Source organism: Parus major, chromosome 3 (assembly GCF_001522545.3).
Source record: "Parus major isolate Abel chromosome 3, Parus_major1.1, whole genome shotgun sequence".
Classification (NCBI taxonomy): domain Eukaryota; kingdom Metazoa; phylum Chordata; class Aves; order Passeriformes; family Paridae; genus Parus; species Parus major.
The window spans coordinates 46,380,271-46,399,812 of record NC_031770.1 but is presented as its reverse complement, the minus strand read 5'-3'; the positions used below and the strand labels follow the sequence as shown (position 1 = coordinate 46,399,812).

Below are 19,542 nucleotides of genomic sequence, written 5' to 3'. Positions count from 1 at the left end.
CTTTCAAAGAGTTGATTGTGCCAAAAAATATAGTATGAAAATATTCCCTGGGTAAGATGTATGTTGGGTTGAATACCAGTGCTATGAAAAGTAACTGTAGTTTTTCCTTATTTCCATTACTGTGTATTGGTGGAAGTTGCAAGGTAATTGTTTCTGTAAAAAGATTAGTCAGAACTTGATACTTACCAAGAAGCCATGCTATTTTAGGGTGATAGAAATTCTCAGAGTTCCTTGAACAATCAAGACTAGAATCATGCAAAATTAACTTTATGTTGAACTGTATGTCATGCTTCTACAGAATGAATTATACAGAATAAATTACTTGCAATAAATCTTACTTTCTGGGGTAACTGTTATTCCTGAAAATTAGATGAAAAGATACATTTTCTCCTTCCAGTAAAAATCCTGCTGTAGTAATTTTTAGCTAGGATAATCCAGAGACAGTTGAAAATGAAGCTTTTGTATCAGTGAACCTGTGGGCTTCTTCAGGAGACTCCTCCATCAGGTTTTAATTCTTATTAAAATCATTAGAATTTTTAAAAGGTGGAACAGTTCTTTGTACAAAATGACTAGAAAATATTTTTTTTTGTTTCGTTTTGTATTGTTTTGATCGAGTTGATATATAAAGACAGTTTTTCTTTCTAAGAGTCAGGCTATTTATAGAATTATATAGGAAAAAATAGAACAGAACTTGCACAAGGGAGTATTGCTATGTCCCTCCCTTAGCACCATCAGCACCAGAAAGATTCATTTATTCAGTGTCCCTTATCCTCTGAATTTCAGAGTTCAGACTTCAATGAAGTAAGAGTATCTTGAGCAGAAAGAGATAATGTATTGAGATTTGAGTTTCCTATATCCTTTGATGTCCTAGTGCCAAACTTGGTGTATGTTTTCCGTTTGAAATAAATGAACATATCTACCTGATTCTGTGGAGAATTCTTAAAAACTAAAGAAGTTCATAATGGGATTTTATCTCTGAGCCTAAGTCTAAAATGTTGCATGTTTTTCCTTGCACCTCACAGATTTGTCATGGTTGTGGCTTTTCATGTGACCATAGTAATCAAAGGGGCATCACGCATTTTTGTTTGAATGGATTTAAAAAGAAAACTACGAAAGTTCTCACATAAAGTGGGGAAAGTTCTAATAGGTAATTCTAACCTAAGTTGTTTGTTTTAGTTTTTTGGCAAATATTAACACATGCTCTGTGCTGTTTCTCCAACCCTAAAAACTTACAAATGAACACTGATGAAACAAATGTTATAAAACTTCTTTATTACCAGAGTAATTTGACAGTTTCATTTTGTGGATCTTTAGAATCTCTTGCCATGACTCTCAAATTTTGGAGGTCTGTTTTTAAAAGAAAATAAATTTTCTGACACTCTATTTGGAGAGGGGAGAAAACAGAGCAAATTTTCTTGGATATTCTTCAAACCAGGAAAAATCTACTTGTGTTGTAATCTTTCCTGCATTTTCTGTGGCTTGAACAAAACCATGTCACCAAAACTTTGACTTCTGTGGAGATACTTGAAAAACTTCAGATACTGCCATCAGTCTGGGAGTTGGGAAACCAGTGGGTAAACAGGAACCTAGAGTGCTTTCAGCATGCTTCTACTCTGCTCAGAACACTCACAGTTGACATGACAGAGATGGTGTAATCACAGAACATTTAGTTGGAAAAGACACTTAAGGCCAGGTCTAACTGTAATGGTACAGGTTCATTTCCTTCCTGCCTGTTGTAGGCCTGGCATATCTGTCCTTGCTGTACACACCACTATTCTGATGAGAGAGGTGGATAAGAAACACAACTACTAAGAAAAGCTTCCTGCAGGTGGTGGTGCTGGTGAAGTCAAGTATTTTCCAGGTGCATGTTTCATTCTAGTGACAGTGGTATCAAGAGGATCAGATACCATATGGATTTGTCAGGTTATTTAAGAAAAACCATCACACTATGTATGGAAATGGGAATGTGCTTCCAGTAGCATCTGTAATAGCCTCAGGAACAGATTGGTATGTGTCTTCTCGCTTGGTCTTCAGGATGCTGCTTTTGGGGTTACTAAAAAGCAGTGGAGAAGGTGGCAGAATAAGCCATTTCCTATAAAATGGGAAATTAAGTTCAGAACAGAAACACATTCTGTTTCTTGAAATAAATAAAAATTAAGCCAAATATGAACTAAGCCAAACATGAGATATCATGTGATAGATTTGCTCTCTGTAGCATTCTTGTCCACATTTGATTTTTTGGATGTGAAGAAGTTTACTGGCAGGTTAGGGGTGGAAAGTGATATCTGGCTTTGATAGCTGCATAATCCTTGTAGAGGTGGCAGCAAACGGGCCTGCATGCTTGGAACAAATCGTAAAGCAGAAGTCAGAGTCAGTACATTTGTGTGAGGTGTTTACTTTGAGATAATATTTACTTATACAGTGGAGCATGCTCTTATTGTACCATGAAAGTACAGCCAATAATGGTGCTCTGAAGAGTTCCTTGTTTCCTAAAAGCAAATATATTGTTGTACGTGAGGGAAGGAGAAAAAAAGATAAATGTCTAGGAAACACAAGTGTGCAACAGTTCAAGGCTCTTGGATTATCAGTCTTCCCAATGAGTTCTGATTGCATTTATATATATATATATATTTTTAAAATTTATCCCAGGTATATAATATTTTATCTTTTATTGCATATCAGCATATGGTGATACCCAGAAAGGTGATGTAGCTGCTGTAATTCTCTGGCAATCCAATGAACAATTATGACAAGAATTACTCATTTTTTCCATATTGCTTTTTGCTTAAATACAGAGGCTCGTAAAATTGAAGGTAGTCCAATTAAACTTGGCAGACAGTTTCTAGTTTGCATTGTTTCAAAGAAAATAACTGGAGAGAAGATGAAAAAAAACTAGTAAAACTAGAAGTCCTACTTTGTTTTTGGTTTTTTTTCAAGTTCTCATGAAAAGACTTTGCCTTGGCATTAACCACTCCACGTGACAGTCAGTTTGATTTGAGTGTCACTGAATACTGTCTCCAGCTTCTGTTCCCCAAGCGTCTAGATTAATCTTTTTTGAGGTGTACTGAATTAAAGATTAATAGCAATAGAGAAGGGAATATGGAAGGGTTAACTCTAAGGCATTACAGGCTTGACTTAATACCTTTTAGAAATTAATTCATAACAAAGATTCTTATGAAGTATTGAATTTCATGAACTACCTAAGTCTGTTCCCATGTAAACTTAAACCTTCATTCTTTCAACCTATGTTTAAAAGTTTGAATATGTATAAGTGAAGAAACACTAAACCCAGACTTTGGTTCATTATCACAAAATACAATCACTTCAGTAATTCTCCTATTATTTCCTTTGAATGAGAAAATGCAGTATATCAAATTTTTGTGTGTGTGTATGTTCTGCAGTGGTATCCAAGTCAACAGTGCAGAGCTGTACTAGTTGACGTTAGGAGGATTTAAGAACTGAGTGACTTTCAGTATGTTTTTTGCTTTAGGAAGGTGTTAGAAACTCTTATATAGTATAGAACTGAATGGAAGTAACCTCAGGTTATGTTACAGAGTCTTTGCAGTCTGAAAGTTCAATGTCCAGCCTATGCTAGCTCTCTACCTTTCCTCTGTGATTAATGGAAAGAACTAGATACCCCCAGAGATCTGCAGCAGTTGAGTCTGCCAAAAGGATTTACAGAGGAAGATAGGCAAGAAAAATACTTTGTTTCTTTGTGTCTTTCATATATTCTTACAGTAAACATTAGGTGTGAAAATATGAGATAATGTAATCAGCTGAATTTGCTCCTTTATAATAAGTAAAAATGAAGATTTAAAAGGGGGAAAAAATAGATCTTAACACAGGGTTCATATACTATTCCATTCTGTTACAAATTTTTGCTGTCTGAAGGGCCTGAACTTAAAGGTGGTACTTAAGGAGGAAAAAGCGTTGGTTTGTGTACTAATAAAGTTTATGCTATTCTAGTTCAGACTGCCAATCCACACATAAAACCCCATACTTTTTCTCCCATAGTCCAAATCAATTTTTTTTCCATGTGGCCAATTCTGAATATATATAGAAGAGATGAAATGCTAATTAGTAAATCATTTGTTACTAATTCACAGCAATGTCTATCTGATATGATTTGATTGTCCATATAAGTAACTCTAAGACTTAAATTTCTTTAACTCTAAGTCTTAAATTTCTGCTTCAGTGATATGTGTTATATAATAAAGCAGCTCTTCCTGTTCAAAGAGGGAAGGCAGTCTTTAGACTTTACCTTTTGTTTTGAGGAAGTATTTCTTCTTCAGGTAAATGGTTTTATTTATTTTCTTAGATTCCATTTTTTTTTCATTTCCTGTCCTCTTCAGCTTGTGAGCTGAGAGCTTGCTGGGAAATATGAGATATTATCTTTCACCTAAATACCCTAGAAGAGGAGTGGGAATCTGCAACAGGTTGATGAGTTTGGTTCTTCAGTCCAGAAATTCCAAACAGATAAAAATCATCCCTCAATCTTCCTTGTTCTTAGACTTGTCATAATTTGTCCATATGCCTAAATTGATTGTACAGCTGAGAAAGGTACCTTTGTGGACAAATGACTCCAGGATTACTCAGCAGTGTAAAGCAGTATCTGTCCTCCTTCAGATTCCTGTACAATCTGTCTCTCTGCCTACACACCAGCTCTCACTTCTTTCTCTGTTCCAGTATCTACTGCCTCATATTCTCAGTTCATGTCCTTTTGGTAGAACCAGTATTGCTTTCTCCTTGAGTTTTTGAGGTGGCCTTTCCAGGAGGAAAGTTCTCCTTTGCTCTTCATCCAAATCTATTCCTCTCTTTTAGTGGTTGAAAATGTAGGATCTCTAACCACCATCTTGGTTGATAACAGTCCAAAACATCAAGGACAAGGAAATGCCCAATCACTGCAGCCTTCACCATCTTCTTGAAGTCTTCAGGAAAATTCAGGCTATGACCAACACCTTTCGTGGGCATAAATTTAGTCCAGCAGTTTTTGGTAGATTTCTAAGCAATTTCAACACTTTTAAGAGAAGTGCTAGACAGCTTTAATGGATGACTTGATGATATGACCAGCCTTTTGTATATACTTGCTTATTAATTCTTATTCATTGCGTATTTTAGCTTGGCAAGTGAATCGTGTCAGCACAATTACATCATGCTGTATAAGTCAGGAGGTTTGCTCACACATTAAAATTCATCCAAAACAGAACTGAGCCTTGGTTAATGGGAAGGAGAAATTATGGTCTGAAACAAATATTTCTTGCAGGAAGAACAACCAAGAGCTATTTTTAGAAGATGTTGAGCGTGTACATTTCTAAAGAGCCAAGGACTGCTCAACATGACAGCATTTGTCATAAAATCGGTAGGAGGGATACCTGCTTAAATTTGGAAATGAGGAAGAGTATCTGTATTAAACTGAAAAGGTTATTTTAAGGGTGTAGCTCTTGCCTTTGTGATTTTTTTCAGTATTAGATGTGTTATTTTCACACGCTGTACTAGTTCAGTTTCTTTCTCCCCCCTCCCCTCCCATCTTTTTTGAAGGAGTGGGAAGGAGTCACACATCTTTACTGCATCTTTATGTGATAGTCTGAAAATAATTCTAATACTTACAGTAACTGTGATGAATAAAGAAGCTGTTACCCTAAACTTCCTTACTTTTGCACTGTACCATTACAAATATGATACCACTCTCAGAAAAATTTTAGTGTGCAGTCTTATTAAAAAGACCTTGATTATAACTCCACCAGCCAGTTGTTTGGCAGTCCATATGATGCAATAGTATTTCTTCTTGTACACTAACTGGAATATGGATGGGTGAGGGAAGAAATAACCAGTTTGAGCCTTAAGACTGTCTCTCTTAGGAAACTTAGAAGGGCTAAGGATTGTGTTTCAGCACTGCCCCTTGATTCCAGTGAATTTCCTGGTGTAATTTTCAGCAGAGGCAATTGCTTTTTTTTTTTTTTTCTGAGAATACCTTGTGGTGGGTATCATGGACTAGTGACCATTTGTAATAAAGAAGAAACCCACTTTGTTTTGAGGGAGTACAGATTAGCCATATGGATGCAAACTACACCTCCCAAAAGGAAGGGAATGGAGAGTAGCCTCTTTCATTTCCCATAGAAATTAAGTTCTATGGCCAAGTAAGACAAGGACTCGGTGATAGGTCTTAAAGGAAGCAATTATGTAAAGAATTGGAATTATTTTCAGTAATTGAAGTAGTGGGAGAAACAGAAGTGTCTTGGAGGAGATGGCTGTTAACTTGAGTCTGTAGCAGTATGCAATTATTGTAGATAACAAATGTGGCTAAAGTGAGTTCTCCAAGAACAATAATGTCTGTATTTTTAAAAATAAATCTGAAATTTTATTTTTGTTTTATACATAAAAGATAAACCATCTGCAAGTAGAGAATGGAGTGTTGTCTGTAGGTTTTGAACCCAGAAACCTCAGGAAATTCAGGGAATTTTACCTGAAGTTGCTGAAACCACTTGAAAAACAGCTGTATGTATAAAATCACTGAGAGTCAAGTACTGACCATTGTTCAGAAGTAACAGGAAATAGCTGATTCCTTAGCCTAGTTTTCCACACAAAGTAGACTAATTATCTGTACTTGAATTTAGTCAAAATATCAGGATTTACCTTTCAATCTTACTTAAATCCAGAATTAAACGATGAAGGTATTTGTTAGATTAAAATACCAAGCATCCTTTCCCTAAACACTCCTATTGAAACAGTGCTCACAAATCCTAAGACAGGGTTTGTATTGAACACTGATTTTTGGAAAACTAATATTATTTTCCTGTAGAAACAGTATTTTCCTAAAAGCCTACGAAAATCCAGGTCTATATAATTTGTGGAATGTATGAAAGTCCTTGCCTTACATGCTTAGTGTCTCAAAATACAAAGCAAATGCAATTTTTTCCTTCCAAAATAATCCATCTTCTGATTGAAATTGCACAGGTTTTCCTGTATTTTGGGTCTTTTACAAGCCATTCTTTCTAGTCTCTTTCCCTCAAGCAAAACATACTGCTATGATCCTAGGAATACCGCACGTAGCTTTTTTGAAAGATGAATGTCTTTAGGGAGAAGTGCCTGTCTGCATGCTAAAAATGTTTTTTCTTTCTCTTACTGTGTTCCCTCCTCTCTCTTTAACAATAAAATCCTTTTTATGTCCTTTTATTCTGTTTCTTATATCACTGTGCTTGTCTTGCTATGGGTCAGAAAGGTTTTGTACTATTGTCTCTTTCCTTTAAATTCATGGCCCTAATTTTGTCTCTCGTTCATCTGCTTGCTTCATACCTGTAAATTTCTCAGTTTTATTTTGCTCCCTGTGCCAGGGTGGTTGTCTTAGTGCTGTTTGCCAAAGTAACACATTTTAAATGACCTGCTCCCATTTGTGATCTGGTGCAATTGCACTTTTCCGTCCCATAGTTGTCTCTCGTATTCATATTAAATGTCTCTGTTGTGTTATGTGTCTGAAGCAAGCTCACTGGGTCCTTAAGATGCTGCTGGAATGAGGTTTCAAAGGAGCCTTCTCAGGTGGGTTTCTACAGGGTCTGGAGACCAAAGCTCCTTTCCTACTGTACCTCAGGGAGCTGTGGTTTCTCAGGTAATTGCCATGAAATGGGATTTTGAAAGCTGTGGAATTGCTAGGCCTGTCCTCACCTATGGGGGTCCTGTTCTTCAAATCAGGAAGCTGTGGCTGTCCTGAGAAACACTTCTGGATTTTTCTGCACTTTGGGAATGTGTGCCTTGCTTGGAGCCCTGTGCAGATACTCTGAGTACTCCTCATCTCCTGCCTGCATTGGTAGCCTGGAAAGTCAGAAAACCAATACAGAAAGTATTAAAAATAATATTAAAAATATTTAAAAAATAAAAATTTCAAAGAAAAAATAAAAAAATGGACAGAGGAAGGAAAAGGGGATGTCTGCTCTCAGCAGCAACCACTCAATCTCAGCACTATAACTGAAGGGTGAAATTCAGGCCCCAATGAGCAAGTTGGACTTTGAGTTCCCTACACAAGAAATGAGCTTTTCAGGTCAGTTAGCACTCGCTTTGTGAAGTCAATGTGTTCTTAACGAGGGAAACAACACAGGAAAGGAAGAAGGTAGTTTCTCAGCAACCCATAACTGGCTTATGCTGCCAGCAGCATAACTGGGAGTTAGAGCCCTCCAATGGTCTGTAATGGAGATGTTTCTCTGATAATCATGCTTTCAATTTTTTTCCCATCTCTTTCAGAAATAATTTGGGAAGATTATACAGTTTATCTGCTTGTCCTGGATATAACTTAATTGCTGTAAAGCAGAGCAAATAGAAAGGAATTCTTTGCCATTTTGCCTTCCTGAAAGAGGTATTTTTATCATAGTATCTGGCAATTTGCAGAAAGTGAAATTTTTTGTTTACAACAAAAGGCAGCCAAACAAGACCCTGGACCCAAACCTTTGTATTACATCCCACTGGTATAGGTAGTAAGAACAATATAAATTGGTACCTAAAGGTGGATACAGTAAATAATGTTTGCTTACAAAATGAGAGATAAAGATTCTTGATTTTTTTTTCCAAGTCATCTAATTTAATTTTCAATGTAAGTTGAAACTGTTAATTATTACAAATCACAAAGCATTTGGTGACCTGAGCAATATTAAACTGCATGAGTAATGCAAATATGTTTCTTTTAATTAAACATATTTTTGAAAAGTTAAAGATCTGAAAAAAAATTAATCATGCATTGTCCCACTTTTGATGCCCTAGAAAACTCATTTTTCAATTCCCTTTTTTGCAGCTTCACATGTTTAATTGTAATATTTTAGATACTGTTCCAAGAAAATCTTAAAAAATATTTTATCAATGTTAAATGGAGCCAGTTGAACTTTACCATATGGACAGGTTTCTTTGTTGGTAGGGGTACCTTATTCAGCTCAGACATCAGTGTTGCATTTAAGTGATTACTTATTTTTAAAGGAAGAGATACAACCTTTTTAATGACTGATTAGAACTTTTGAAGGTCAAACCTGATTTCTTGCCTCTTAATTTTGATGCTTTTTTTTTTTTTTTTCCTAGAGATGATTTCTGCTAGGCTGCTTTTAACAGGTTTTAGAGCTACTTGGCTTCCACTGTGAGAATAATGTATTTTTTGTCAAGAAATCAGGGCAAAGAAGGATCTTGAGATATTGCAGAAAATTTAGTATGTTGAAAAAGCGAAACTCCTCACCTCCTTGTGCCCATGGATGAAGCAATGTATATTTGGTATCAGTAAAAACTATGATAGCATTTTCATGTTTAGGAAGGAGGACAATAATGATTTGAGGAGGAAGGAAGGGCCTGTCAGGTGAGGATGCCTCTATTACAGCTGATAGCAAAAGCTAAATAAAGCATCTCATTTCTCTGGAGTTGTAGGAGTTAATCTTAGGGGATTTTTGTCCCAGAATGAAAACTACAGTGTAAGTTTGGCTGCTTAGACATGCAGTCATTGCCTCAAATCACTCTCCTCTTTGAATCCATTGCCCTCATAACTGTAGAGTAGCAATTCCTTGCTTTTCTGCAGACTGCAGGAGTCAAGAATCAGCACTGTGTAGGAGGAGGAGGAAGTGTGACTTCTGTCCTGTTCATTTCCCTCTGAATTGCTGGCATGGAGAGGTTACCCAGGTACCATTGCTCAACTGCTAGGTAGTAAAATTGAGAGAGGCCAGAGTGAAGAGGATGGAATTGGATGCAGCACATGTACCCTGTGATGATGCCATTATTACCTGGTGATATTTAGACCTGAAACATTTTCATGTTACTGTTAATCATCATCTGAGTTCGTGACTTTATTCTCTTCCTACTCTAATTAAAAAATACTGACCTTCCATTGTCATAGATGCCTGTGTACAAATTATTGGGATATTATGTAGCCTTGGGGATGAGGCTGGGAAGGACAGTCAATAGCTGTGTTGTGACTGGCAAAGCACTGTTACATTATTTAGAACATCAGTAACAGTATACTGGAACATGCTTCTCCAAACCAAAATGTTACTTGGTTGGCTAAAAAACGTGGATAGGTTGGTGTGTGTACTTACATTTTTATATCTTCTGTTTGCTTCCTGGATGTGAGTTTCATGTCTGATGAAACTTGCTGTGAAAGTGATTGTTGAAAGTTATTGTTACTTTGCAAGGTATTATCTGTTCAAATTGTAGGGTTGGTTCCATATTTCAAGGCCCTTCCTCTTACATGTTTGCAAATTTTGATGTTTTAGGAGAATGAAAAATATTTCCAACGGTGAGAACTGAAATGGGAATATGGCCATAGAAATAATCTCCAAACTACTCAGAAAGGAAATATGAAATCAACTGGGAAGAGCTGTGGCTGAGTCTGTGGACCTAATCATTGCCCCTGAATGTCTGCAGTACACCAGAGGAAGTATTGTGATTACTGCTTTTTGCTTGGTGAGCTTTTGGTCTGAGGTGAACTGAGCTGAAGCCAGATTTCACTTCTATTTATTCTTCTGCTATCAAATATGAAACCATTTTCTGTGATGATTTTATGCTAGACATAAGTGCATTATAATGACATAAAATGACATCTATTACATACACTACATATCCAGACTGGTGAATGTAGAACAAATAGTGTCATGAGGTTAAATGCACAGGGTAGAACCTTTGCATTACAGTCCTGTAGCTCTGTTGAATGACAAGATGTATAAGAGAGGGAGTGTGAAAGAACTATAAACAGTGCTTTGAGTTTGTGTCTGTAAATTTCAGTTCCCTCTGACACATGGAAGCCATATACTTAGGGTTTTAGCCACCCTATTGTGGGTTTTCTGCCTTTAGAGAACTCCCTGAAATCTCTTTTGGCTTAGACTAGTAAATTAGGTTTTCATATTTTGCAACCAGTTTTGTTCCTTGCTAGCTAAACTTATTCCTAGATAAAAAGCCATGCTCTTTTCCATCTGAATGTTGCTCAGGACTTGTTCCCCTCCTATTTGCAGTCAGGAAATAGATCAGTTATCAATTGATCAATTGATTGATAGCTGATCAGATGATCAGTTATCAATTCAAAGATTGGTTGTCTTTGTCCAGTAACAGTGGATTAATCTGCTCTGTACCTATATTGCTCTTTGTTTTCTTTTTTGTCCAATCTCCAAGTATTTTGGTATCCTATGACTCCCTGAGTCTTACCTTCATTTTCTTTTCTTTGTTGAGGTGAATAGCCCAGGTGCTTTCTTCTTTTCTATAGTGTTAAGTTTTTTTTCCAGTATTCTTGGATTTAGTTTTTGTTTTTATTTCATTAATTTTATCCTGAAAATCTAACCAGTTTGCAGAGAAAGTGGGATCAATGCTTTCTTTATTAATTGTTTTCCTTGTTTCCTCTCATCTTAGTCCATTCTCTTACTTTATCACCAGAAGCTGCATAAGTTTCATTTGGCATACGGTCATTGAGATAGTGAAATCTGATTTCACTCTGCTTCCTTATTAAATAAGTAGTATTGTTCTTCCCCACTGTGGATCATTTTTCAGTCTAGATGTATTAACGCTACCTTCCTGACTTCAATGTTATGACCTCTTTATTAATTTTCCTCTCTCTCTCTCTCTCTCTCTCCTTCTGTTATCCATAGTCTGAATATCTATCCATGCCTAAATATCTTTGTTTCCTCCTACACAAGACAAGCCTTTATACTGTAAAAATATCATGCTGGACAGCTGATAGGCCTTGCACAAAATTTCAGTTCCAAATCTAGCACAGCAAAGCTCTGCTTTCTTTAGTACCAGATTATTTTCACGCTTCTGTCTCTGTTCTCCTGCAAAAAATAAAGTTTAAACCATTGCTGTGTTGGGGGGCAAAGTAATTCTTTCATGCTAAGCATTTTATCTGTCACATACCTCATCAGAATTCACTGTCTGCTTCTTGAAGTAAAACCTAGTGGCAAAACTGAATGCATGTATCCTTGTGTTAAGCAATTCTTTAACTAGAGAGGGATACTGTGCACAGCAGTGAAATTCAGACATTTTGGAAAGAGAGTACACAGAATAAGATTTCTTTTCCTACATGTCTGGCATCTTTTAATTTCCTTGTTGTTTTTCCTCACTGCCTGGCTATTTCAGGCTATAAGGTCAAGGGCTACTTTGATTTCCTTGCTTGCAAAGTGGCATTATACTGTATTATATTTTAGTTTAGTAAAAATGCATTTTTTACTCACTGACTCTCAAATATTGAAAGCTGAGGCAAGTATTATGATACAGAGTTTTTGTGAGACTTTTCTTGGCTGTCTAAACTATTCTGACTGACTACTTTGAACTACTAAATACATATCTAATTTAGATATACTGTTTTTCATAAATAAATAGGTTGTTATGATTTTAGATAATACAGCCAAGAGTTTGGTGCTTTTCTAAAAGTAAATAATTTTTTTTCTCAGCCAACTGTTTGGAACTATACATCTATACTCTGGAATTTAAGGAAGTTTCCTTTAATATTGAAGAAAGTGTGTAGAAGTTGAATGTTTGTTATAATCTTGTAGGCTGAAGGAAAACAATCTTTGTGGTAAGGAGTGGATTCTGGGGAGGACTTGAGTTTATACTGTGGTTTGAAAAATACCCAGCAAACCCACAAACCCACATCCCTATTTTGTGGTTCTACTACTTTTTTTTTTTTTTTTTAATTTTTAAAAAAAATTCTTTTAATGGGACTATTTGGCTATCCTACACACCTGCTTTTTGTAATTTTTAGTCCTTTGAGTTTCTAGAGAATATGATTTAAAAAAATAAAGCTCTCCTTTTAGCCTGAATGCTAGATAGAGTTTAAAAGAATGAAAACTCCATTTCCTGTGAGAGAATGACTATATTTATTGTGGGTACTTGGATATAAATGGATGTAGATTGGTTCAGTTTGTGATGCACAGTCAGCAAATTGATTTTGGCTGATTTAAACCTTTAGAAAAACAAGGCAACACTGGGGGAAGAAAGCTGTTATATTCTATTGTCTGTGGATATGAGGCAGGGAATTCATGAATGATAGACGGAACTTCAAAATGAAAGGTAGGGGAAGGAAAGAAAAATGATGAACGAAGCCTGTTAAACTGCTGAGCTCTCTTTTTCTCCAGTGCATTCAGCTTAGTGAATTAATGAGATTAAGTCACATCAGCTCTGATTGCTGGAGGGAATGAGCAAAGTGGGCAATTTCAGCAGTAGCTTGCATAGGCAAGTTTGGTACTTGCAGGCTACCAATGATGGCATGCTGCTAACATTTGAAGCTATTTCCTGACTTGATAGCTGCCACAGTTTTTATTATTTTTGTGGTATGTGTAAGCTTTTCTTGCAGTCTAAAAAAGTATGTTGTACAAAAATTGTTTCTCAGCAAGAGAAAACACCTGTCAGAACTGACAAAAACCTGCAGAAGTCAGCCATTATTCTGTATGTTTGGCATTTACCTATTTAATAGGAGTTTCTAGAAATTCTGTCTCTATGTGTAGAGGATGAGATGAGATAAAATAAGGGGCAACTTTTACTTTTCAAAATTTCTCAGTTGCTCCCTCATCTCCCCTTATGAACACCTTCAAGATATCTTCCCCCAAAACCATTTCAACAGCTTGCAAGAACTACCCTCTGCTGTGACCAGTGTGAGGGTTTCTGGATTTTGTTTTCTCCTTGTTTTCTTTTGCTGCATTATTCTTATTTATCAGCTCAGTTCTTTGCCACGCAAATTATTCCTTCAGCTAGTTCTCAGTGTTTCCTGTTAATTCTGTTAGGAGGTCTTTTGACAATTAGTCTGTTCTGGTCTGTAACCATGGCATTCTCATATATGGTGCTCTTTCCTCCCTCCCTTTATAGGGCTTCTGAGTCCTCCTTTCTCTGGTCCTTTCATGCCAAAATATTCTAAATCAATGTCTTCCTAACTAATCCTTAATAAGTGGCTTATTCTATTTTGATCTAAGCAAGTGCTGTCCTATGAATCAGGCTTGCATGAGAGATTTTTTTGAGGAATGAAGGGGAAGAGCCTGTTCCTCAGTTTGTTGGGGTTTTTTGTTGGTTTAGTCACAAAAAAAAATACTATGGGTATTTTTTTTAACCTGAGCCTACTGTCAGATTGACTTAAGCTAACAGCATGGGCTAAAAGCATTGTAGCTATATTTACAAAACCACAATCACTGTGTTTTCTTTCCTTCCTTTGTATGAAGTTGCTCAATAATTGGACACTCCTATGTGAAGTATGTACCATCTGAAGATGCAGATATTAACCTACAAACTGCTCATCTTTGCCTCTGGGGAAAGTGGTGTAAATACCAAGTGATAAGACATGCTGGGAGCAACACACCCTTATTTTAATTACTTTATCTGAAGCAGAAACAAAATGTCCCATTTTGTGAACTCAGGATTTGTTCTCTGTCAATAATAATTTTTTTACACAAGATGGAAAACATCCCCAAGAGCTATTTTGGAAGTTGGGAAACCAGGATTAAGAACCATGCTTGAATCAAGGCTGTTATTATGATGAGATCCAAATTTGACTGAAACTCCTTTTTTTTATTATTTTTTTTTCCCCTGCAGATTTGTTCTATCCCTTCATGCTTGATTGATTTCTCCAGCTTGTAACTTATTGTAAGATCAAGGCTTATTAATCATGTGTCTTCCAGGCAGTTTTAAAGAAACGTGGTGTGAGGTTTCATTTCTATAAACACTCTCACTTTTTGATGAAATTATGGTAATACGTAATAACGTATAGTCAGCCAGTTGTGGTAACTCTTTTAGGTGGAAAAAAAGAAATCCTAGTAGTGTGTCAGCTATTGGAGCCTCTCTCTCTTTGCCTGAGAAAGCCTGCCCTCTTCTGGGTAAAGTTAGAACTGGAGAAATTGTCCGGACTGCAGTGGAACTGCTTGAGGTTGTTCTGCTTTGTCTGGAGAACCTGTTGAGTTTCCATGGATAGCTTTGATGGCCCACTATATTGATAAAAAACTCTATGTAGCTATGGATTTTCTGTTGCAATAACAGTAAAGGATAAAATTTGTTGCTTTAAGGTTTCAAATATATTCAAATTCTACTGTGTTATCGGTGGGGATGTCTGTCTCTCTATCTAATACTCAAAAAATATGGAAATATGGGCTTTCCTTATTTCTTATAATTTTTAATTCCTGTGAAATTATATCTTTCCATGACTAATTTTTTTCCTATTAGATCAGAATTCTTTTTTTCAAATCCAGATTTCTTTTTAGTTACCTCCTTTTTTTATGTTCTCAAAATGTCTTCTGTTGTTTAACTCCTTCCCATGTATTTGACAGAATACAAATAGCTTTGATTATCAGCATCATAAATTGACAAAGGTAATTAATGTTTCAATAGGGTTGTAAGGTGAGTGACAAGCCAAATTCCTAGAGCATAAAAAAGTGCCATGAACAAAGTGGTGAAGTTTCTAAGTCAGTCCTGGGTTCAGTTCTAGAAAATATATACTGTAACCTGTAATCATCATGATGACATTTGGAGACCTACATTAAACAGATTGATTGCAATTAACTCCTGAAGGAGCAGGTGTTCAGATCTCATCAAAAAGGCCAAAGACTGGGCCCAGAATAACTAGGTACCTGTTCAGAGCCTGGCGGTGAAACACTTGTGATTTGGTAGGGTCATAAATATATGAATTCAGTTAAAGTAAGCGGATTGTGCTTAAACAGCGAGTGAAAAAGAATCTGGGCCTTATACTTTAGGGTAGCACAGCATTAATTCATGTCAGTATTTAGAGCCCAGTTAGAATGTTTACATTATTTTAGCAAAATTGAACGTGGTTGTTTATAATGCTCTAGAGCTTTAAAAAACTTGGTCATAGAACAAGATCATCCTGTGCTAAGAGCTTGCACAACATGTCTTCACTCCAAGGAACACTTAGTCCAGGCATAAGACAAGATAAATTGATGGATATAGGTGGCATACTGACATAATGCTATAGCATTGGCCAGCAAAATTTCTCATAATACCAGATAGATTGTTGCACACATCTTGACATAATATTTTTACTTAAAAATGCCACGTGCATGTGATGTTATTGAAATACTTGAGTTGTACTGTCAGGGAAAGCTAAACACAGAAATGTAGTCACCACCTTGCTCATCCATGTGTACTTTATTGCCTTGTTAGATAAAGCTGCCCCTTGGCAGCCTTTCCCCATCATCTTTGTTTTATTAATGAGTAGTTTTGCCTTGCATTTTGAGAAGGCCATTCCTTTTCTGGCAGACCATGCTTTTTCTGGGGAGGCTAATGCTGGTTGTATATGAGATAAGTGATGACTTTCAACATGGGAAAGATGTAAGTAATTTATAAATTAAAGTATTTTATGGGCTATTGAACAAACACACCAAGTGCCATAAAATGAGACTATCCTGTTACATATTTTTTGAAATAAATTATTTTATTTTTATTTGCATCTATGGAAGTAGTCCAGCCAAATGTGTCTTACCACAAAGTGATGGCAAAAAGGAAATTCTGTTGGGTTGTTTCTGGTCTTCTCTTCTGCTAACCCCATTAGGGTTTAGAATTCTACTTCATTTGGACAGTGGACATGCTGGTGAAAAAATTTTGATGTGCCTCAGTGTAGCAGGTCTGTAGTTGTGACATACATCATTGGGCTATTTAAGGTATTCCTCTGGCTCTGAGGACAAGATTTAAAAATTACGTGGAATACAGTTCCTTTTGATGTTATTGGAGAAATGTCTATTAACTTCTGTGTGCTCAAGTAATTGCTCTGCTTTAGAACTGCATTTATGTTATTAACATTTGATTATTTTTTAAGAAAAATATATAAACCTTGCCTATTAGTATAGGAGACTGTATTTTACTTGTAAAATAATCAGAATAATTACAACAAAGTCAAAGCAAAGGCAAGATTGGAGGCTGCATAGACAAAATCTAACTCAGCTGGGGATTCTTATGCTTTTAATTTTAAGGACATTCTCAGAAAATAAAAGATTGGAAAATGTTGCTGCCTAAATTAGTCAGCTTTGTTGGGGAGCTTTCGAAAGACACATAACTGCTACCAAAATCTGTTTTCAGAATACCTTATAGAAAGTAGGTAGTTTGAAATCAGCTTTTAAGTAACTTCATGTAGATAGTCCAATTGTAGTACAAAACAGTTTAATGTGGGGTTTTTTGTCCCTTACAACAAAATGAGGCAGGGTAAGAAAGCAAATACTTTATCTCATTGGAAACTTGCTAATGTTTGATTTTTATGCCCTTTAATACAATGACTATGTTAAATGGTTGGCAGAACAAGTGGAAAGAATGTATATCTTACCAATATTTTTAAGGATTTTCCTCCTATCCCTCTTTAAGGGTAAAATTATATTCAAATTATATTTTGTGCAGTTCCCATTTTTACTCTGAAAAAGCAATTTAAACACCAGTCTGATAAATAAGATTTTGAGTTTATTTTGATGCCATACAACCAAAAGGGTGTCACTTGTGTTCTTAGCAGAACACAAGTCACCTTGGGAGACATTTCCCTTGTCTTCTAGTGCACCTGTCAGACTTAACAAAGTCAAATCACTGAGCTCTGAACACTGCAGTGTTTCTCATCTGAGATGTCTTTGTGAAAGCTAGGGAAATTATAGACTGAGTTCTTTATTGCTGGTTCCCATTTCTCATCAGTGGACTGGGCTGAATCAGAGAATCTGTTGGAAGATTAATATTTTGATTCTGACTTCATTAGCCTCACTGAGATACTATTGTATGTCAAGTGAATTTTAGTGAGAAACCGATCTTAGTTCTTTGTTTAATCTTTGATTTAATAAATTCCTCTGCCAACTACTTTCAACATTGATACTTCTTCACATTATGCTTGTGCTGTTGAATTCTTTCCCTTGTTCTCTTCCACCTCAAAACTCTTGAGTCCTCTCTTTTCTACACCATTTGTTTTCACAGTCTTTATCCTTGTGACATGCTAAATTATTCTCCTCTATCAAAGTTGAGACACACAATGTCTGTGTGCTACAGAGCTCCTTTTCTGCCAATATATCTCACTGAATAGAGTTGATGGTCTTTACTGTGTCGTTTCACCTTTTACAACTTCTGTCTCCAAAAAACGTTCCTATTTTTGATGGAGAACGTCTGTCTTTACTCTGGTGTTCATTCTAGGACCATTATCAAACTTACATCTTCCTTTCCTCAGCTCTCCAAGAAGTCCAGATCAGTTCTGTCCTTTTTCCTTCATTTTGCTGTGGCCACTGTGATTTCCTGTCGTTGCCTGAGCTAATTTACCACATCTCTGTTAAAGTCAGAGTTGAAGTGTCTCAAGTTAAAGTATCTCAAGGCATCTGTAAAGTTTGGAAGAGTAGTTAAAAGTAGTTGCAGTAGATGATAATAACAAACTTCTTGCAGGATCATGTTGGTTTGAGGCTCTCTGAGATGTGAGAAAGGTAGAACGAGTAAGGGTGAAGGTGACCCAGTATGAATGGAAACCTCTCTGCTTGAATTGCACGATTTACCAGCACACACTCCACAAGGTGCAGTGCGCAGTATAGGATTCTTTTGCAAGATCACTCTTGTAATAAGAGCTACTGTTGCCAGAAAAGACGTTTTTAAATGGAAATATACCAAAGCTTAACCACTTAAATATCCTGTGTTTTTGTGGATGTTGAGTTCTGGGCATCTCAACCCCCTTGCAAAAGTGGTATTGCAAAAGTATTCTTGTTTGCATTAGATGGGGATGTCGGACTGACAGATCTGATCTTTTTCTTTTATTGTAGCCATTGCGAGGCCTTCACAAATTAGGCAGTTGCCTGGGACACAGCAAAACAGTCCCGACGGTGTCTTGAGGTGTCCTCAGGGTTTCTTCCTGTCTGCCTGAAACAGATTGACTCTGTTCTCTCTGTTCTCTCTGTTCCACTGCTCAGAAAAGTCCGCAGTGCCAACAGAGCACAGGCTCTCCTTAGTTTTCACTGAAGAAAATACATGAGGTGTCCAGCATAAGACAGAGGAAGAGGCAGATTCTCTGTTGCTGTCGTTAAAGAATTATGAAGGAGGCGACACAGTTTCCCCAACAACTCCCCCTTTCCCTCCCTATCCCATTAGCCCACATTCCCTTCCTGCCCAGCCCTCCAGTGATGCCTAATCTCATTTACGGGGGCTGCTGCCAGCTCTGCTGGCAGCTGCAGTTTCTTGGCCGCTGTTTTCGGTGAGGGAGCCGAGAGCGCCGAGGAAGAGGAGGAGAAGGAAGGGAGGAGGAGGAGGAGGAGGAGGAGGAGGAGGAAGGCTGCTGCTGTGTGGCGGAGCGGCGGCACCTTTGACGTGCCCGTCCCCCACGTGACGGCCGCTCCATTGCGGGGAGGGAGCTGAGCTGAGCCGCCGCTCCGGCAGAGCACGGGAGAGCCGCAGCCTCGGCGGCGGCAGCGGCAGCAGCGCCTCCGCCCGCAGTGCGTGTGTGTATTGCGTGTGTGTGATGAGCGATCGCCGCGTCCCTCCGCCCGCTGCCGGCTGACACCCACCGCGCGGGGCGCGCCAGGAGCAGCAGGAGCAGGCGAGGAGCCGCGGCCAGCGCGCAGTGACCTTGGCCCAGGAGGTAACCGAGCGGGCGGGCTCCGCAGCCCT

The 19,542-nt window shown here is 37.4% G+C and overlaps 1 protein-coding gene across 10 annotated transcripts in view; it reads left to right on the top strand.

The window, feature by feature from the left end:
* Positions 1–19,231: 19,231 nt before the first annotated feature.
* RGS7 (regulator of G protein signaling 7) overlaps positions 19,232–19,542 on the top strand; it is a 232,732-nt gene continuing 232,421 nt past the window's right edge. For 5 of the 10 annotated variants that reach the window (XM_015621730.3, XM_015621723.3, XM_015621728.3 and 2 more), the window contains exon 1: positions 19,234–19,513. The gene's annotated coding sequence lies outside the window, so the exon portion shown is untranslated. Of the gene's footprint in view, positions 19,514–19,542 lie in introns of all 10 variants that reach the window. The other 5 variants (XM_015621725.3, XM_015621724.3, XM_015621726.3 and 2 more) reach the window with 4 other exon arrangements.